This window comes from Salmo salar, chromosome ssa01, assembly GCF_905237065.1.
Source record: "Salmo salar chromosome ssa01, Ssal_v3.1, whole genome shotgun sequence".
NCBI classification, from domain to species: domain Eukaryota; kingdom Metazoa; phylum Chordata; class Actinopteri; order Salmoniformes; family Salmonidae; genus Salmo; species Salmo salar.
In genome coordinates, this window is record NC_059442.1 from 60569461 (window position 1) to 60584727 (window position 15267).

The 15267-nt window shown below is 44.6% G+C and overlaps 1 protein-coding gene across 5 annotated transcripts in view; it reads left to right on the forward strand.

Moving 5' to 3' along the window:
• Positions 1-15267, forward strand: part of LOC106606834 (bifunctional heparan sulfate N-deacetylase/N-sulfotransferase 2) — a 200490-nt gene that overhangs the window by 112115 nt on the left and 73108 nt on the right. The window contains exon 1 of one of the 5 annotated variants that reach the window (XM_045720762.1): positions 14829-15027. The exons of the other annotated variants lie outside the window; for them this stretch is intronic. The gene's annotated coding sequence lies outside the window, so the exon portion shown is untranslated. Of the gene's footprint in view, positions 1-14828; positions 15028-15267 lie in introns of those variants that run through there. 5 annotated transcript variants of the gene reach the window in all.

Below are 15267 nucleotides of genomic sequence, written 5' to 3' on the forward strand. Positions count from 1 at the left end.
GCTACACTTTCCCAGCTCCTCCATGTATGACCCAGCTCATAATAAGCGGCTGACCCAACCTGCTCCGGTTCTGGCTCATTACCCGGCTTCTAATGAAGCCCTGCAGGTCTGTGTCTGTGTGTGTGAGTGAGTAGGCGAGGTTAGTGACTCCGCCAGGCAAGGTGTAATTAGCCAGAGTGGCGTGTGTGTGTGTGGCTAGGAGGACTAGGCGATCGGTCGGTGCAATGATTTGATTGGGCCTAACAGACAGCCGGAGCTAGCTGTCTGGAGGAGGGACCTCATCCTCACAACGCGTTTACTGTATATCACTTTCAACGCCTGCCGTGGGGGCCTTGGCCTGCTGTGTAAGTTGGCGCCACAGGACACACATCCCCAGCCCCCCCTGTCATTGTGTGTGAGGAGGTAGCCTTTAATTGGTTTGCTGGGGAATAAAGACTAACGAAGGATGGAAGAGAGGGGGAAGTGAGTATGAGAGAGATTGTAGGGTATGACGTATGAATCACCCTCCTCAGGGCTGGTGCAGTGCCGATGCCCTTGTCTAGGACATGGTAGCTGCCTCTCTTCCTCCCTTTATATCTCTCTTTCTCTCTCTCTCCCCCCTCCTCTCTCTTTCTCTCCCTCTCGGGGGTCCTTTTCAGTGTAAGGGGGTGGACATTTGTCAACGTCACCGTGGGCCAGACTCTCTCTTTCAGCTGTCACTAGACAGGGTAGACGGGCAGGCAGGCAGGCCAGGGAGAAGGCTACGCCCACTGGGATGAATGAGGGGAGGGAGGCCAATCTGTCCACGTCACTTTATGAATCTGTGTGTGTTTGCATCTGTCTTGTTGTATGTTGTTGAGTGTCTGCATTCCTGTGCTGATTTGCATCATTACCAAGGGAAACCCACCAAGTTTATTCAGGTGAGAGCTTGCATCGTGTGTGTGTGTGTGTGTGTGTGTGTGTGTGATGGGTTTGCCTTATCCCCAGCAGATAAACACACTGTATACCGATTGGGTGAGGGAGGGAAAGTGGGGAAGCAGGGGGCTTTGTATGAGGTGTTGATTGCAAGCTGTTGAAAGCTGACGTGGCATGTTTCCAGGTGAGATCAATGCATACATTGGCTCTGAGCTCCAGTCTGGGGGAGAGAAACACCAAACACAGTGCAGGCAGCCACTCCATCACTACAGCGGCCCACTCTGCCCCAACCTGCTGATTAAATGGTCTGTTATGGAGGGAGGGAGTGGAAGGAGTCATCACTCAGGTGTTCTGACCTGGGGAAGTAATTATTTCTGTATTGTAGTTCCTAAAGAAAAAAATGGTGCCTGTGATGTTTAAGGAACCTTGTGAATGAGAAGAGTTTCTTCTTCCTGGTCTATTTTCTTCTTCCTGGTTACAACTTCCTATTCTCCCTTTGTCCTCTGCCTACCCTCTTCCTTCTGCTCTCTTCCTATTTCTCACTCTCTTTCTCTTCAAACTTAGGAAGTGGGTGTTGTCAAACCCACTGAAATGAGAGAGGGAGGGAAGGGGGAAGGTAGTGGGAGGGGTAGTAGAATGCAGGGTGGAGGGAGGGAGGCTGGGCGGGCGGGACGGGACAGGACAGGAGGACGGTGTGTGTCCCGTGTTGTCTCCATAGCTCTAGGCAGTAATTTTGGCTTGGTGGAGAGCCCAGGCCCGTCTGTACGGAGCTGCCTGCCTGCGGGTTAATTGTCTGCTGGAATGCTGGGCATCTGTTTCCACCAGGAAGAACGCCGGAGTAATGAACCGATGAGAAAAGTAGGAAGGGAGACGGAGGAGAATAAGAGAAGGCAATCGAGTAAAGAGATGCCCAGAGGGGGAGAGGATGGGTGGAGGGAGAGAGAGAGAGAGAGAGAGAGAGGGAGAGAGACGGGAAAATGATAGCTATTACAGAAAGGGGAAGAGGAGGGAGTTGGATATGGAGGGAATGAGAGAGTAGACTCTGTCCCCCTGGGTGTTGTATTTGTGGGTTTGTTAGTCTGTGGCGCCGTACACTGGAGCTCACATCAAGTAGCTGTCTGGACAGCCGTTTGATACCGGCCCCTTCCCGCAACCAAACCTCTACATGTTCATCTCACACACATTATCTCTATTTGTAGAAACACTTAAAGCCAAAAATCTCACATCCATTATCTTCAATAGGATATGTTCACACGTGCACACAAACAAGCACGTTCGATCTAACACACTCTGTCAAACATGCACAAACACTCAAATGTACTTGTTTGCCACTACTGCCTTCAGTAATGTATTCACCACTCATCTACTCAGTCATACGGTGCAGTAGATGGATCCATGGCTATTTCGTCTGCATTTAGAGAAAAGCAACTTTCAGTGTTTTGATGAAATCTCCATGATCAGTCTCTCACTCTCTCCTCTCCCTGAGTTTTGATGAAAGTAGCACTTGAGCATCTCCAGCTCTTTGTACCTGCCTGCCATAGCAGACCCCATCTCTGTCAGGTGTGAATGGCAGGCGGATCTACTCTGCTTTGGGCATACAGACAGGCAGGCCCCATGCTGTCTCTACACTGCGTTTTGTGTGTGCGTGTACCTCCCTGGTATGTGTGTGTGTGTCCCTGGTGTGACTGCCGATCCTGCTGTTTCATGTATTCTGCCTCCCCAGGCAGCTGACACGTTGCTTCAGGTGTATAGTCAGGGTTTGTTCCCTGAGCTGAGGTGTTTGTGTGTGTTTCTAATGCGTGGTGTGTGTGTGTGTGTTTTGCGTGCGCTGTGGTGCGTGTGTAAGAGAATGAAGGAGGAAAAGTGATGCTGATGTGATTTGATTCTCCTCTCTGTCCAGTTCATTTATTGCAGGGCTAACCTGATTAGTAGAGACAGCTCCAGCATGGTTCCTATCCCAGATCTTTACTGATCTTATCACAGAGAGAGGCCTAGCAGCCTGGGCCATACCAGAAACAGCGCAGCAATGATATTTCTCTATTAGTTGTTTCTCTTAAAGGAACATGTGCCTGCAAAATTCAGTTTCTCCTGTGTTTTGTATCATAGTGTACAACAGCTGATGAAACAAACACTGTAAAAGTGTGAACACAATTTATCTGTGTTATTTCTGCAAAAAATAAAGGAAACACCTACGTAGTGTTTTAATAGGGCGTTGGGCCACCACTTTCCAGGACAGCTTCAATGCACCTTGGCATAGATTCGACAAATGTCTGGAACTCTATTGGAGGGATGCGACACTGTTCTTCCACGAGAAATTACATTGTTTAGTTTTGTTGATGGTGGTGGAAAAGCTCTCAGGCGCCGTTCCAAAATCTCTCATAAGTGTTCAATTGGGTTGAGATCTGGTGACTGAGACGGCCATGGCATATGGTGTACATTGTTTTCATGCTCATCAAACCATTCAGTGACCACTAGTGCTCGGTGGGTGGGGGCATTGTAATCCTATGGGGGCATAGCCATGGTAGCCAAAATAATGGCCTGCCCAGCTTTTTTATACATGACCCGAAGCATGATGGGATGTTAATTGCTTAATTAACTCAGGAACCACACCTGTGTGGAAGCACCTGCTTTCAATATACACTGAACAAAAATGTTAACGCAACATGCAACCAGTTCAGTTCATATAAGGACATCAGTCAATTGAAATAAATTCATTAGGCCCGAATCTATGAATTTCACATGACTGTGAATACAGATATGCATCTGTTGGTCACAGATACCTTTAAAAAAAAAAAAGGGTGGTGGCGTGAATCAGAAAACCAGTCAGTATCTGGTGTGACCAGCATTTGCCTCATGCAGTGCGACACATCTCCTTCGCATAGAGTTGATCAGGCTGTTGATTGTGGCCTGTGGAATGTTGTCCCACTCCTCTTCAATGGCTGTGCGAAGTTGCTGGATATTGTCGGGAACAGGAACGCCTTGTCATACACGTCGATCCAGAGCATCCCAATCAAGCTCAATGGGTAACATGTCTGGTGAGTATGCAGGCCATGGAAGAACTGGGACATTTTCAGCTTCTTGGAATTGTGTATAGATCCTTGCGACCTGAAGCCGTGCATTTGTTTTCTTTTGTGTTATTGACTGTACGTTTGTTTATGTGTAACTCTGTGTTTTTGTGCGATGGCAGCGGATGAATGGCAAGACAATGGGCCTTTGGATCTCATCACGGTATCTCTGTGCATTCAAATTGCCATCAAATAAAATGTTATTGTGTTCGTTGTCCGTAGCTTATGCCTGCCCATACCATAACCCAACCGCCACCATGGGGCACTCTGTTCACAACATTGACATCAGCAAACCGCTGTCTGCCATCTGCCCGGTACAGTTGAAACCAGGATTCATCTGCAAAGAGCACACTTCTCCAGTGGCCATCGAAGGTGAGCATTTTCCTACTGATGTCAAACTGCAGTCAGGTCAATACCTTCCTTGGTGAGGACGACGAGCATGCAGATGAGTTTCCCTGAGACGGTTTCTGCCAGTTTGTGCAGACCCACAGTTTCATCAGTTGTCCGGGTGGCTGGTCTCAGACAATCCTGCAGGTGAAGAAGCCGGATCTGGAGGTTCCTGGGCTGGTTACACGTGTTCTTCGGTTGTGTGGCCTGTTGGACAGACTGCCAAATTCTCTAAAATGAAGTTGGAGGCGGCTTATGGTACACTCAGTTCTCTGGCAACAGCTCTGGTGGACATTCCTGCAGTCAGCATGTCAGTGGCCCGCTCCCTCAACTTGAGACATCTGTGGCGTTGTGTGACAAAACTGCACATTTTAAAGTGGCCTTTTATTGTCCCCAGCACAAGGTGGACCTGTGTAATGATTATGATGTTTAATCAGCTTCTTGATATGCACCACATGTCAGGTGGATGGATTATCTTGGCAAAGGAGAAATGCTCACTAACAGGTGTAAATAAATTTGTGCACATCATTTGAGAGAAATATTATTTTTGTGAGTATGGGGAATTTCTGGGATCTTTTATTTCAGCTCATGAAAAATGAGACCAACATTTCCCATGTTGGGTTTCTATTTTTGTTCAGTATACTTTGTTTCCCTCATTTACTCAAGTGTTTCCATTATGTTGGCAGTTACCTGTAATTGCTGGTTGAAAATACCTTCTAACCAGCAAGTTTTGTATGTGTGGAATTTTGGCTTGCCTGGTGACATCACCAAGAGGTAAATTAGGTAATAGACCAATAAGAGTTCCAAACCTCTGCCAATAAGAGCTGTTTTTCAGTTTCTCCCTCCCCACGCAGACCACTTCCAGACAGTCCTAGCAAAATTCTTACTTCAGATTTTTTTGTTTAGTTTTTACAATTTTTATGGAAAACTATGACAGTAAGGTTCTTAATTGTTACCCAGGAATTATTTGACGTTGATATAAAAACGGCTGCATTGGGCCCAAAACGCATCATACTGTGACACTTTCTGTATTTTGTAGGTCTATATTTTGAAAACTTAATTGCTGACATTTTGGGACTCTATCAACAGTGGACTAATGAAACATATACCAAGAAATAATTTTTGAGTGAAATTTTCCCTTAAGGGGCTAGGGCTGGAGGCAAGTTAATTTCAACTGGGCCAATTCAGTAAGTTAATTGTAATATTAATTCAACAATTAAAACATTTTCATTGCAAATAAGTGGAATTTTAATCCTGAATTGTCGAAATTGAAATGAAATTGACCTCTACACTGGTTGGTACAGCTTCTTAGTAGGGCCATGGTGATAGTGATATGGTTGTGGAGTTGGACACAGATGATATTGAACATGGAATTGTAGCCTGATGTCTGAAGCATCAGGGATGTTGTGAGTCATTCATATCTGCACAGCCAAGGGCCATCCATTCTAGAGAGATTTTATTTCTCTGCAGGCAGGTCTCTCACTTTTCCCCTCCATTACCCCCATCTCTCCATTCTTCCTTAGTTTTCTGCTATGCAGTCTCTCCACCCCCAATTGTGCGCTCTCTCTCCCTTTCACGGTTGTGCTCAGAGTCTTGTGAGGATCTCAAGGTTGTTTAGGTGGAAATGTGGCCATCCATTCTCCTCCGCCGAGCTTGAAAGATGAGCCATCGTTTAGAGGCAGAGCTCAAAGGGCTCAGAGAGTGGAGGAGGTGATTTGTGAGCTGAGAGGAGCAGCATGGTCAACCACACGTGTGTGTGTGTGTGTGTGTGTGTGTGTGTGTGTGTGTGTGTGTGTGTGTGTGTGTGTGTGTGTGTGTATCTGCACATGTCTAGTGGTGAACAGTGGGTGCTGGGAGGGATGCTGTGTGTTGATGTGGAAGGCTAGATCTGAGTGTACTGTGGAGACTGCAGACAGAGCAGAGGGACAGGTGCAGCGAGTAATTCAGACCGACAGACTGTAGGGGTGTGAGGAACACTGGAGGTGTGAGGGGAGCTCTGATGAGAGAGAGTGTGTGTGTGCCCAATGCGTGTGTGTCTCTTTCTCTCGGGGTGTAAGGGAGAGGTAGAAACTGTGTGTGCGGTGGGTAGAGCAGACTATGTGTTTGATGCCAAGGTGTCCCAGGGCCGGTACGGTGCAGCAGATGGGGAGATGGAGTGCCACGCGGTGATGCCCATTAATCCTGGGCAGCAGAGGTGCCCGTCCAGCCTCACACCGTGAGAAGGAGACGGAGTGCATCCCAGCACCATCCATCCTCCCCACTTACCAGCTCCACCCAGACCCACAGTGTACTACAGACATCCTCCATCTTACTCTACCAGATACAGACGGCCTTGTTTCATACCGGATCCAAGCAGTCTAATTCACTCTCCCATTCCTCTCTCTATCTCACCCTCTCTTTCTCTGTCTATCTGGGTCGAGTCTGTGCTTGTTTAGCTGCGTGTCTGTGGGAGGGAGTCGGCCTGAGTCCCATTAGAATGTATCAGGCTGGTAATTCCGACTCTTCTGTATTGGCATTAATGTAAGCAGGACTGTAACAATGAGCCTGAACACGGCCATGTTTTTGTGCCTGCTGTCTCCGGGGAGTGTGAGCGATGTAGCTGTCAGGAGATCCATAGACGTTGTCTGAGGACCAAGTCGGTGCCTGTCACATGAAAACTAATGGCAGCTCGGAAACTGGAAAAATATGTGCCCAGCGCTATCAATTTCATCCAATTAGTGTTAATTTAGTGCCAGATCCCGCCTCAGAATCTCTTCATCAATGTCCCAACCAACCTGCTTTACTGTAAGTGTGTCCTCGCCATTATTCCAGGCCTGAGGTTAATGAAACAACAACCGTTATCTTTGTTTGCCGTCTGATTGAATGCTGATATGTTCCATTTATCCAGGGGCAAATCGTTCTGTGTTGTTGAAGCTGGCTATTCATTTATTCACCTTTAGAAATGAACCAAACTTTCCCATCCTCTTCTTTGTCGTTTCTACTAGGTTATTATTGTAAGTGGTACGTCGTTATTGTTTTTAGTGGTAGTCAATACGCGGCTAAATGCCAACTCAATATGGCTTCACTCAATCAGTCAGCCTGCCAGCTGTGATTCCCCTGATGAGCAGCATTTAAAGCTTTGCTTCTTCCCACCCTACCTCTGTCTCTCTCACTCTCCATCTCCCTCCGTCCATCACTCGCTCTCTCCACATCTCTCCGTCGCTCTACCATATGCTATGCATCTTTCTATGCTCTTTACTGTTCTCTCTTTTCCTCTTTCCCGCTCTCTCTCTTTCCCTCTCTCCCTCCCTCTGTGAAGAGGTCTAGGCAGGAATTGGCAGCAGCCATCATAAATCCCAGTTGTTGTGGAGAGAGAGAGACTGAGAGACAGATGTTCTCAGAGCCCCGTCAGGGTTTATTCTGGGTGAGGGAGGCGTTGCAGCTCGGCAGGGGTAGCACTGAGATCTCCACTTTGTCAAATTTAGTGATGGGGGTTTGAAATAATTTCACTATTTGAGTGGTATCATGAATTTTTCTCGGCTATTCGAAATCGATGTTTGTTTTTCAAATGTAGCTACGTTTTTAACCAGAGCACTGCTGCCTGAGGGAGAGGCTGGCGCTCGATTGCACCCTGGACACTTTGCCGCATACAGACCCTTTTCTATCGCTGCAGCTGCGGAGGGTGGTGTGTGTGTAACAAGCAGACGGAGGGAAAGAGAGAGAAACGCCAAGGCAACTCTGCTACAGCCAACACTAGCTAACTTGTAGCAGCCACAATGTTATTTATCATCCCATATATCAGTTCCTGTCTTCTTGACTGCAGTAGCCTAGAGCAGGGGTTCCCAAACCTTTTCATTCAGGCCTCTTCCAGCATTAGGGAACATCCCGCGCCCCCCCTGAGAAAATGCAGAGAAAGTTTTAAAGCTAATTTTCTTGCAATTCTATACATTTTGCCATGTCTTATGTTTATTTATGTGATATTTGAGTGACTTAAACATTACAACAAAATCTATGGGCTAAAAAAACCTAGGTAAAAAACATTAACCTCATTCAGTTAAAACAACAACAACCTACCTGTTGGTTGCTCGTTGTAGCCTACTTCTTATTTCGCTAACTTTTAATTTAGTAATTTTATTCCATCTTGCTATAGTGAACTCTCACTCCACTTGCTATACATTGAGCCTCTTTGCCACTTTGATTGGCCAACATAAACAACAAGCTACACACGTGGGGCGCACTGTGCACATAATAAAAACTACATAAAAAAATGTTTTTATTCAATTAATTATTCTATTTTTCATGGTATATCCTTGTATGAATGAACATTTTATGAATGAATTTGTTTTATTTTTTATTTGTTGTCGTATCGCCAATTGGCGTCCCATTCCTTATGGGATTAATTGACACATATAGAAACATGACAATAATTCACAATGGTAATTAAATGATCACAGTGTTCTCTGCATTGCGCATCGCATAAAGAATGAAAGAAAAAGTAAGGTAAAAATCTAAATATAATAGTAAAGAAGGTTATCCAAACAATAATTACATTCCTAGAGCAGTACAAATATATACATACACACAGCACAAAACAGAAGTCACTTGAACCGTCTGGCACAAACAGAAGATTCATATGGGAGACAAGCCTATACACAATCTATATACACACACGCCATTTACCACATATAAGCTAAATATTTGTACAATTTAATTATAGGTAGCCCTTTTTCTTTTATTCCAGGCTTTTATCAATGTCAGGGTATATCTGGTGGTCTGTCTCCTCATCACTCAGCCACATAATGCCAGGGTATATCTGGTGGTCTGTCTCCTCATCACTCAGCCACATAATGCCAGGGTATATCTGGTGGTCTGTCTCCTCATCACTCAGCCACATAATGCCAGGGTATATCTGGTGGTCTGTCTCCTCATCACTCAGCCACATAATGCCAGGGTATATCTGGTGGTCTGTCTCCTCATCACTCAGCCACATAATGCCAGGGTATATCTGGTGGTCTGTCTCCTCATCACTCAGCCACATAATTCCAGGGTATATCTGGTGGTCTGTCTCCTCATCACTCAGCCACATAATGCCAGGGTATATCTGGTGTGCTTTCTGGAATAAGAGCAAGCGAATGTCGTGGTTTTTGGCCGCCGATTTAGTTTTTTTATTTTTAGTTTAAATTTTTTATTCATTTACATTTTTTATTTTTTTTACACCTTTATTTAACTAGGCAAGTCAGATTAAGAACACATTCTTATTTTCAATGACGGCCTAGGAACGGGGGTTAACTGCCTTGTTCAGGTGGGATTCGTTTTTGCAACCTTCGGTTACTAGTCCAACGCTCTAACCACCTGCCTTACATTGCACTCCACGAGGAGCCTGCATGGCAGGCTGACTACCTGTTACGCGAGGGCAGCAAGAAGCCAAGGTAAGTTGCTAGCTAGCATTAAACTTATCTTATAAAAAACTATCAATCTTAACATAATCACTAGTTAACTACACATGGTTGATGATATTACTAGTTTATCTAACGTGTCCTGCGTTGCATATAATCGATGCGGTTCCTTTAATTTCTCATTGAATCACAGCCTACTTCGACAAACGGGTGTTGATTTAACAAGCGCATTTGCGAAAAAAGCTCTGTCGTTGCACCAATGTACCTAACCATAAACATCAATGCCTTTTTTTTTAAATCAATACACAAGTATATATTTTTATACCTGCATATTTAGTTAATATTGCCTGCTAACATGAAATTGTGTCACATCTCTAGCGTTCATTGCACGCAGAGTCAGGGTATATGCAACAGTTTGGGCCGCCTGGCTCGTTGCGAACTAATTTGCCAGAATTTTACATAATTATGACATAACATTGAAGGTTGTACAATGTAACAGGAATATTTAGACTTAGGGATGCCACCCGTTAGATAAAATACGGAACGGTTCCGTATTTCACTGAAAGAAAAAACGTTTGTTTTCGAGATGATAGTTTCCGGATTCGACCATATTAATGACCCAAGGCTCGTATTTCTGTGTGTTATTATATTATAATTAAGTCTATGATTTGATAGAGCAGTCTGACTGAGCGATGGTAGGCACCAGCAGGCTCGTAAGCATTCATTCAAACAGCACTTTCGTGCGTTTTGCCAGCAGTCCTTCGCTGTGCTGCAAGCATTGCGCTGTTGATGACTTCAAGCCGGGTGGGTATAATTTGTGGAACGTTCCAACAGGAATCTATTCCAAAAACTTCGTAAATAACAAGATTGCCAAAAAACAACGCATACAAAGTTGTATAGCGGCAGAATAAGATGCCGGGTAGGGAGTGGTCTATTTCATTGCGTTTTTCACTCATAACGTTTATTCCGAAAAATGTCTGTCCTCACTCTGGTTGCCTATAGACAAACATTAACAATAAGCTACGTGGTGAGATGATGCCTATTCGGCAGCTAGTTAGCTAGGTTTGTATGCGTTGTTGGTTGGCAACCTTTTACTTTACGTTTTTTGGAACAGATTCCTGTTGGAACGTTCCACAAATTATACCCACCCCTTCAAGCCTATCAACTCCCAAGATGAGCCTGGTGTAACCGATGTGAAAGGGCTAGCTAGTTAGCGGGGTGCGCGCTAATAGCGTTTCAAACGTCACTCGCTCTGAGACTTGGAGTAGTTGTTCCCCTTGCTCTACATGGATAACGCTGCTTCGAGGGTGGCTGTTGTCAATGTGTACCTGGTTCAAGCCCAGGTAGGAGCGAGGAGAGGGATGGAAGCTATACTGTTACACTGGCAATACTAAAGTGCCTATAAGAACATCCAATAGTCAAAGGTATATGAAATACAAATCTTATAGAGAGAAATAGTCCTATAATAACTACAACCTAAAACTTCTTAACTAGGAATATTGAAGACTCATGTTAAAAGGAACCACCAGCTTTCATATGTTCCCATGTTCTGAGCAAGGCACTTAAATGTTAGCTTTCTTACATGGCACATATTGCACTTTTACTTTCTCCAACACTTGGTTTTGCATTATTTAAACCAAATTGAACGTGTTTCATTATTTATTTGAGGCTAAATTGTTTTTATTGATGTATTATATTAAGTTAAAATAAGTGTTCATTCAGTATTGTTGTAATTGTCATTATTACAAATAAATAAATAAATAAAAAATATATTTTTTAAATCGGCCCATTAAACGGTATCGGCTTTTTTGGTCCTCCAATAATCGGTATCGCCGTTGAAAAATCATAATCGGTCGACCTCTAGTAGAAAGCGCAATCGAGGTCACAATAGTTACATAGTGTTTCCTTTTCCATTTCACCACAATACCGACCTGTTTCAATACGCATATACCTGATCTTACCTGTTTCAATACGCAGAGGCAATATCCCTGATCTTACCTGTGCACATAGCGATCTCTTGCTTTTAGGTAGGTAATACATAATATATCTCTCACGCACGAATTCGCCCTTAATCAAACAAAAGGTTCTCAATTTGGGTTTATGATTAATCTCCTCCACTCATTTTTTTTCATATTGCATCAACAGTTGTTTTTTAATCATATCTATGTCTCCCTTAATTTGGTTTTCATACAGATGTTCACAGTCAGACTGTTGAAAAAGGTCAGACATTTCTGTTGCCCAGGCAAGAATGTGATATTTTAATTTAGAAACAGCCTTTTGTGTAAAAATCTGGTTAAAATATATATATATTTAATACTCACAAGTATTCGAATATGAACTTCTGTTTGAATATTCAAATAACTGTGCACATCCCTATGAAAAATGCAGCAGTTGTATTCAGAGTGAGCTTCTGAGTCACACCAAGGGCTTAAGAGAGACTCTTCAAACTGCCGGGGAACAGGTTTTATAAATAGGTTCAGCACTGAGTATACATTTTTTATGGAAGAGCACACTAAGGGTATTTGTTACGGATCCCTACTCTTCCTGGGGTCCAGCAACATTAAGGCAGTTATATACAATTAAAAACATTACATTTCAAACACTTTTTCACAACATATTAAGTCTCTGCACTCAGGCCACTTCTCTACTACCACATATCTACAATACAAAATCCATGTGTACATGTGTGTAGAGTGCATGTGTTATCAGGTGCATGTGTCTGTGTTTGTCTCTTCACAGTCCCCACTGTTCCATAAGGTGTACTTTACCTGTTTTTTAAATCTGATTATACTGTTTGCATTAGTTAGCTGATGTGGAATAGAGTTCCATGTAGTCATGGCTCTATGTAGTACTGTGCACCTCCCATAGTCTGTTCTGGACTTGGGAACTGTGAAGAGACCTCTGGTGACATGTCTTGTGGGGTATGCATGGGTGTCCGAGCTGGGTGCTAGTAGTTTAAACAAACAGGTCGGTGCATTCAACATGCCAGTACTTCTTACAAAAACAAGTAGTGATGAAGTCAATCTCTCCTCTGCTTTGAGCCAGGAAAGATTGACATACATATTGTTAATGTTAGGGTGAAATGGCAATGGGAAGATGTCTGAGAAACTCACTTTGTGAGAAATGTAATGCGTATTTTTGTTTTTGACTAGATAAATCCTACTCACAGGTGTAGAGTAGACATCAATAGGAATTACCTTCTACAACTACAGCATCTCACTGTTTCAATATGAGGACTCAATTGGTGTGACGGATGTAATATGTAAAAGACTGGTACGGTATGCTGCTGCCCAGCTGTCTCCATCTGTGTGATTGGCTCTTATCTGTCACTAGGCTCGCTTTCCAATCAGAGTGTACTCAAGTGGCACAGAAAGATAAAGAAGTGGTTGTAAAGAGGAAATTGAAATCATATTATTAACTTGTGTGCGCGTGCGTGCAATTAAAACTCCATATTTAAACCATCTGCAGAATCATTAGGATTCATCCCTTGTTCCCCAGAGGAACTGATAAAGGCAGGGAAATAAGCCTCATGTCCTCCCACGGGAGGCAATAAAGGATCCTCTCCATGTGCAGGCCTGGGATATCCATTTGTAATTGTTGTCCCAGGGGACCGCCATGCATTTCATTTGGTCCACTCTCAACTGGTACTATTGTCCAGACTGACAACAGCATCCTACTTTCTCCCTCACTACTCCTCCATCTCATACAGGGACAATGTTATTCTCTGAAATGACTCCCCCTCCATCCCCCTCCTCTCCTGACTACCTTGCTTTGATCTTGGGGCTCAGAGGACTCTGAAATCAGCGTCATGCCTGGTCTGTGTGAGGTTTGACGTGTGGAGAGGATGAGTGAGCGAGAGAAGGGAGAGATGGGTGGAGAGGGAGATGTTCTGTAGAGAGGGGTAGAGAAGTGGCATTAATGCGTCGGCTGGCTGGGGAACACGCAAAGCGTTTTAATGAGACACGGGAGACGAGGCCCCAGTCTGTGTTTCTCCATTCAGAGCCATGAATTCGGTGGCTCAGGGTGACGAGATTCGGCAGGGTTCTCTGTCTCTCTGAGATGCTGTGACGTGCTATCCAACGTGTTCGGAGAACTTTTCTCACTGTGCACGCACCCAACCTCTCAGCATTTAACTTTTTCATAACTAGGGCCGGGACGATACCGGTATAGCGATACTCGTTAGTTTCGTGGAAAGGAAACAAAACAGATGGAACTTAAGGAAAATTGCCCTAATGTTGGAAACAAACATCATTACGCTGTCCTCCAGAGCTATAGCACACATACAGTAGGTTTTTAAAGGACCAAAGCGTTTGGTCTGATTCGTGTGTTCATTTTTGCCATGGAAAAAAATATTGCGATACTGCTATCGACCCAGGCCTATCGATAACCACATAGGCTATCTGAAAAATTGACAGCAAATGGTAGCCTTTACATCCCTCAGTCTGTATGCACCCTGGCTAAAGTTGAGAATGTATGTCCACACTCAGTCATGCTGTATTCTGTCTTCCTCCCAGTTCCTATCAGTCCTTCTGGGGTTGTGTGATGCAGCAGAAGGTCAAGCAGGTCAGGCAGTCAGTGTGTTATCAGGGATCCAGCGTTCACTAGTACTGGGAGATGAGGAGTGCTCTGGTGGGTCCTCTGTACTGCTCTTCCTCAAGGGGAGCACCTCTCCTTTTGATGTGATCTGACAGAGTTAGAGCTGCCCAGAAGAAGGCCAGCCAGCACTTTTCTCCAGGCTGGAGTGTATATTGTAGCTATTCGACGGGGCTAAAATAGCCATTTTCACAAGGCACTAAGAGGGAGGAAGAAGAAGCACGCATGCATAAGGAGTATTGAGTGTGGAGCTCTTTTGTTTATACAAGGCTGGTTCGCTGCTCCCCGACCGCTCCTTTCCCTCCAAATAACAGGCCATCAGTTTAAGTGAATGCATTCATCAATTTGAACGGAAGACCGGAGAATAACAATTTGATCCGCTGTTTTCCAAAGTAAGAACTGATTTCAGAGGTGCGTCTGTGTGCGTACTGTGTATGTGCGCCTGCCCGATATCTAATGTAGCAATGAGTTGACATGTTCTCTCCAGTTCAGAGGCGTCTCGGTGGGGAGCCGCCGCCTCCTCGTCTCTTTTTGGAGACTGGCGTTGTGTGTTTGACCCGAATCTCACGCTTGGCTGGAGGAAAGCTCTGTCTGCTTATAGCTGTGGGGGGGAAGCAGCCAGACACAGGTGCTCAGGGATCGCTGCACCACCGCTCCCATCTCTACCTGGACAAAGATCACGGAGACTCATTTGGCTTTCCTGTCTGCTGCTGGTGTGTGTTTGTGAGAGATTCACATTTTTCTATTATGTTCTTTTAAGGGGGATTCTCAGTGAAATGCTGGGTACCTGGTTTCATTTTGTGATTCCAATTGCATTTATTTAATGTACTGTTTCATTGAGAATCCCCCTTTTAAAACAATTTACAGACACACAGGCATCTCACACCGAGGCATCACATCTTCTCTCCCACTCTCCCCGCAGGCGGCCGCCGTGTACCACCACCTCCAGAGAG